At 39.7% G+C, this 6,005-nt stretch overlaps 1 protein-coding gene across 3 annotated transcripts in view; it reads left to right on the top strand.

Annotated features, from left to right (window-relative positions):
* Positions 1 to 263: 263 nt before the first annotated feature.
* IL6ST (interleukin 6 signal transducer) overlaps positions 264 to 6,005 on the top strand; it is a 49,752-nt gene continuing 44,010 nt past the window's right edge. For 2 of the 3 annotated variants that reach the window (XM_012655305.1, XM_012655307.1), the window contains exon 1: positions 264 to 432. The gene's annotated coding sequence lies outside the window, so the exon portion shown is untranslated. The remainder of the gene's footprint in view (positions 433 to 6,005) is intronic. The other variant, XM_012655303.1, reaches the window with a different exon arrangement.

Below are 6,005 nucleotides of genomic sequence, written 5' to 3'. Positions count from 1 at the left end.
TTCGATCTCGTCTGGGAGAGGCGACGCGGGCGCAGCCACCGGAATCCGGGACGCCAGGAGCCGCGTTACGGGAATCGCAACCCCTCTGGACTCCCGCCCCCTCGTCGACGGACGGCTGCTGGGCCTATGCCTGGGAGCGCCGGGTCTCTCAGAGGCCTATCAGCGCACAGGCCAGGCGTCCGGGGGCGGGGCGAGGCGGGAGCGCCGTGGGGCGGGGTTGGGGAGGAGGGCCGCGCGCCACCTCTGCGGGAAAGGGCCGCGAGCGTGCTGGAGCCGGGGCGAGCAGCCGAGAGGCCGGCGAAGCCGCGCTGGGGCCGCCCGGGCGCAGCTGACTGGGGAGCCGCGCCCGTCAGGCCTACTGGTCCGGCCCCGCCGGCGCCGAGGGGGACGTCCGCTGTGGAGGCGCGGAGGATCGAGACGCAGCGGCCTGAGGTGAGGAGGGGCCGGGGACAGGGCCAGGGCCGGGTGAAGGGCCGAGTAGCGGGAGGGTGAGAGCTCGGTCGGTGCGGACGGGCGGCCGGGCACTCGGTGGGGCCTCCCTTCCCCAAAAGAGGAGCGGCGGGCAGCTCGCGCCCCGAACTTGTCAGCTCAGCCTGGAAATCCCCACATTCCTTCCTCTCCCTTCTCCCGCACCGCCGAGTTCTAGTTCCACAACTTTGTCACCTCGGTTTTTCAGTCCTAAGAACAAACCTTACCCCGACCACACACACACCCTCCCTTCCGTACGCCTTTCCCCGCAAAACTCTCTTCAAGATCGTGCCCGTTTTTGACTACCCGATCCCACGTTTTTCCCATTCCCCTTTTCATTTCCCTTTAAATTCCATTAGCCTCGCACTTGACTGTCGGTTTTCTACCGGGAGGTTGATTTTCCTTCCCCAGAGCCATGTTTTCTTCTTTAAATTGTAACATTTCAGCGTTGTTGGAAGTTCACAATGCTTATAAACGTTATTAACTAACGTTTCTTTTCCTTTGATCTCTTATATGTACCATTCATTCCTAACGAATCCCACATACCACTCACTGTATCCTAAGGAGAACAGATCATCTGTTTTTAAAATTTCACCTCCTCCCCTAAGCTTGAAGGTGTTCCAAGTAGCAAGGTTCTGTTCTTCAGTGGATGAACAGCATTTTATTCATAACCTGAAACTGAAAAAAAAAAATCACAGGTTAAAAATAAGACTTGCCACTTTTGTTCTTTTTTCCTTCAGAAAGAAACCCATTTGGGTTTAATTTGTGAAGTATTGGACATTTCGGCAGGTATACTGCCTTAAAATAATTTATTAGAATGCCAGGATGAGTCGTCTAAAAGATTAGGGTATTTGGTTTAATCAGTGCTGTAAACAAACCCTTCAGACTGTGTGTGACTGCCAGCTTCAAGTTGGAACAACTCTTAATTTGAAATTACTGACTCAGATCATCATATGAGCTGTTCGCCATTATCTTCATTTCTTAAACTCATGTTAATTCTTACTTGGAAGTAATTCTGAACAATGAACTGGAATACTACGCTATAGAACCAAGTTGAGATTAAGATAAATTGTGCTTTCTGAATATTTCTTTGTGGGCATAATTTTGTACATTTTGTTCTTAATCACACGTGAAAGAAAAAAATTACAGGAAGGAGTGTTAAAAAGGAGGATAAACTTTGTGGTGGAAATTTTCCCTCATCTCAAGCCTATTATTGACAATAATATACTTGTTTGATTTTCTTATAGGTAATTTAGAGCGTTATAAATAGTGCTGCCAGCTAATTTAATACAGCATATTCTTATGTAACTAAAAATGTTGTTCTCATATTTATTTATGAATTACAGTATTTTCACTTAAATTTTTTCCCAGGGGTTTGCATTTCAGTTAAATATTAGGGTGAATCTTGATTGTTAGATACCTGTGAAGGAGGTGTTAAAATGTCCATTTTATAGAGAAAGAAACAGGCTCTAGGTCCCTCTGAAACCTAGATCTGTGTGACACCAAATCTTGTGCCCTCAATTATTTGTCACATATCTCACAGAAAATCCAGTGCTACAATTTGGTTTGGGAATTTAAGGGCTACCCATAACTCCTCTGCAATGGCAGGGAGGTTTCCCCCCAGAAGCTATATCAGAGCTTCTCACTTTAACGAGAATCAGAATTCCCTGGCCCTAATACATTTGCAGGTTGACTCCTAGAGAAGCATGGAATGTTCTCACAGGTTTCTCTATTTCTTTGATTGCAAAGGCAGTTTGATTAAAGTTGAGGTTTCTATTGTGCTTTATTATTTTACACAACAAATTCCAAGCCCTTACTACCTGCTATAGGAACTCACAGAGATGTATGAGATGTCATCAGGACCTTCAAAGACTTTACAAAAATTGACAAACATATATGAAAAATTACAAGAATGCAAAGCAGTTTTAATTAAATGCAGAGTGATACAGAAAATGCTATAGATACTTAATTTAGGTAGTGATCATTTAAGGATTGGAATGAGCAGGGGCTCTACCAAAAGTCAGCCTTGAAAACTGGGTAAGATTTGGATAAAGGGAAAAATGAAGGAAGCCCATTTATCATACATAAAGAATGGAGGACATAATATAGAGTGTAGAATATAAAACCTAACAGAGGACTGGCATGTGGAAAGGATCAGGAATAACCAAGGTATATTCATTACAATAGCCAATACATATTTAATGCTTATTTTTTGTCAATTACTGTTTTGAGCACTCTTCCCACATTAATGGATTTAATCCTCACAACCTTATAAGGTAGGTCTTATTAATCCTGGTTTTACACATAGGGAAACCCAGGCATACAAAGGTTAATTAACTTGTCCAGCTAAGTGGTAGATCCAAAATTCATTCTTAGCCTGGCTTCAGATTCTGAACTCTTAAACATGATACATACTGCCTCTTCATATAGTATACTTGAGTGACAGTGAGTAGATTAATGTGGTCATAGCCGAAGGTCTTTTAAAACCCGCTCTTAATTGTCTAATAGGTGTCTCTAAGTTAGATTCGGAGGATATCAAGATTTGAAACAATTACAGTGCAGTGTTATGAATCTTATTAGTGAATATGTAGGAGTGCAATGGCAGTAAAGGTGTTTGTGACAGTGAGGGGTAATTCCACAGAAGAGATGATGTTTCATCTGGGTTGTAAACAGTTAGTAGAACTAAGCAGTCAGGGAAGGCATCGTAGAGGTGGGAATAGCATATGTAGAAGCACAAACTGAAACAGCAAGATATGTTAGGGGAAGTCCAGTGGTTTGCTGTGGCTTGAGCTTAGAGTCTATAGGGCTGGCTAGTAGGGAGTAACAAAAGGTAAAAACCAAATTATGAATGGCATGGTGAGGTCAAGCAAAATGAGAAACTAAAATATTTGCTTTGGAGTTCGGAAACTACAAAAATAATATTGAGCATGATCGGAGTAAAAGCCAGATTGCTTGCAATTGCAAGCAGTTCTCTCTAAAAGTACAGTGGTAGGGTAGCTCGAGGAAGAAGTCTGAGGAAAGGATTTTTTTTTTTAATACAGAGACTTGAATATGGAGAAGATACATTGGACAGGCACACTGAAGCCAAAATTTTAGGTTCTTAAATAGTTAAAATATTTGGTACTCTTATTCACTCTTTAAAAAGCTTTTGAGGAAAAAAGTGATGGGTTTAAAGTAGTGTTTTAGAGAGAGTCACCCAACAATTACATTCAGAATGCTTGGGAACGAGGGAAGAAATTGGAAGCAGGAAAGCAGTTAAAAGTATTGAGGTGATCAGTGCCCAAACTAGGTTATAGTAGAGGGTAAAAAGGAGACAAGTGGGAAAGACATTTTGAAAGAAGACTAGATATGATTTGTGACTGAGAAAAGCTCCAATGTAATGGATAGGTAAGAGACACAATGATGGACTCCACTGATGGCAGTTGAAGAGATGAGTTATTTGTAGATAGGGAAAAAGATAAGTCCCTGTGATTTTTTTAAAAATGTGTTCATTTTATGTATATGAGCATGCATATATGTATATCCTGTTTTTAGACCTTTTAAATTGATTTGATTCTGAGACAGAATATTCAAGAAGATGATATATAACTAGAATTTAAAAAAAGATTCAAGCCAGAATTCTTAAAATTATTTTGTTAAGGTAGTAGTTGAAGTCGTATGTCTTCAAGGAATTTGGTATTTTGAAAAGAAAAGTTGGTGCCAAATACTTCACCTTCGCGTACATTCATAGCCAGGAGATAAAAGCTAGCAGAGAATTCTGTAAAGGAGACAGGAAAGCGGATAAAGGAAAGAATTCAGTTACATTATATGGTTACATAGAAACCAGGAACCATGAGAATTTCAAGAAGCAGGATGGTCAATAATGTGGAGGCTTCAGAAACACTTGTGATATTGTCATAATGGCTGCAGTCTCTTTTTTTATTCTGCGGCTATCTAGTATATCTTAGATTTAATGAAAAATAAGTTAGCTAATTGATCATGAATAGGAGAGCCATATCAGTTGAAATATGGCTATAGCATGTAGATTATTGTTTTAAAGATGCATGTATATATATGCAGCGCAGGAGTTTCATTCCTTTCAGCACTGTAAATCTGTTGCCCTGTTAAAATTTGAATGTTCTTCCTCCAAATTTTCATTTTCTTTTAAGTATTCAGTTTCATCCTTTGCTGTAAGATAGATTGGCTTAATTATTACTTCTAAACAATACTTTTCATATTGGTGCCTTCTGCACAATCTCATTCTGTTTGGATATTCTGCTTTATATATTCCCCCCAACCGTACCCCCTAGTGCAAAGTAAACTCATCAGAGCTGTTTCAGATAGCACAGCTCTGGTTGGTAGACTGGCATGCTCTGGGATTTTGCCATTGGTAATCTTCACTTGGCAATTAGAGTCAAAGATGATGGATAATTCATGTGTATGTTATTTTCTCTCTCTAGAAAACCCTTACCCTTATTTCATGACTGGGTGCTCCTGAACCCTGTCTGGATTGGGTATTCTCTGTGCTCCTGTAGCTTTGTGTGTATTCTACCTCTCTAAACTTTAAACTTCTTAAGGGCAAGAACTGTTTATTTGTCTTCAATTATATTTGTAATGTTTTATTTCTTAAGTGATAGTGAGAACATGGATGTTCATCAAAATACCATTTAAACCTTTTCATTTGGCTAAAACTGATAATTTGTAAAAGGCCTTCTCTACTCTAAGGTCATAAGCATATTCTGTATTTTCTTTCAGTATGCTTATAATTTTGCTTCTGCATTTAGGTCCTTAATCAGTCTGGAGACCGTGTGTGTTTGCCCACATGCTTGTATGCTTGTCTGTGATGAAATAGGGTTCTTAATTTATTTTATGCTCATTGTCCCAATACCATTTATTGAATTGTCCTTTATTTCCCCAATGATATGAGATGACTTTTTTAAAATGAGCTATTAAATTCTTATATAAACTTGAGTCTGTTTTTGTTCTGTACCAGTGATTTAACTGTCTATTCCTTTGCCACTGCCATGTTCTAATTACTGCCTTTATAGTATGTCTTAATAGATGGTAGAACAAGTATTCTTCTCTTTATTCTTCTTTTTGAAAATTGGCTTTTGGCTATTCTTTAATATTTTTATGAAATTTTAAATGGGTTTGTAAAGTTCCATAATAAGCCACTTTGCTATTTGGATTAAAGTTGCATTGCATTTATATATTAATTTGTGAAGAATTGGCATCTCTGTTTTTTTCCATTCCATTATATTTAGATCATGTTAATGCACCTTTTAGTAAGGTTTTGTAGTTTTCCGTAAGTTCTCACACAGTTCTGATTAGGTGTTTCCTAGACATATTATAATTTTTCGTGCTATTGTGAGTAGGCCTTTTTTCCTACCACATTTTCTAACTGGTATTACTGGTGTGTAGGGGAGCTATTATTTTTTGATGATGTTTTGTTCAACTACTATATTAAACTCTCAGTAGTCCTAATAGCTTGTCATTTGGTTCTCTTTCTTTTTTTTGTTTGAGACAGAGTCTCACTCTGTTGCCGGGGCTAGAGTGCC

The sequence above is a fragment of the Propithecus coquereli genome, unplaced genomic scaffold (assembly GCF_000956105.1).
Source record: "Propithecus coquereli isolate 6110/MARCELLA unplaced genomic scaffold, Pcoq_1.0 Scaffold47, whole genome shotgun sequence".
NCBI classification, from domain to species: Eukaryota; Metazoa; Chordata; class Mammalia; order Primates; family Indriidae; genus Propithecus; species Propithecus coquereli.
This window is presented reverse-complemented; position numbering and strand designations above follow the sequence as displayed.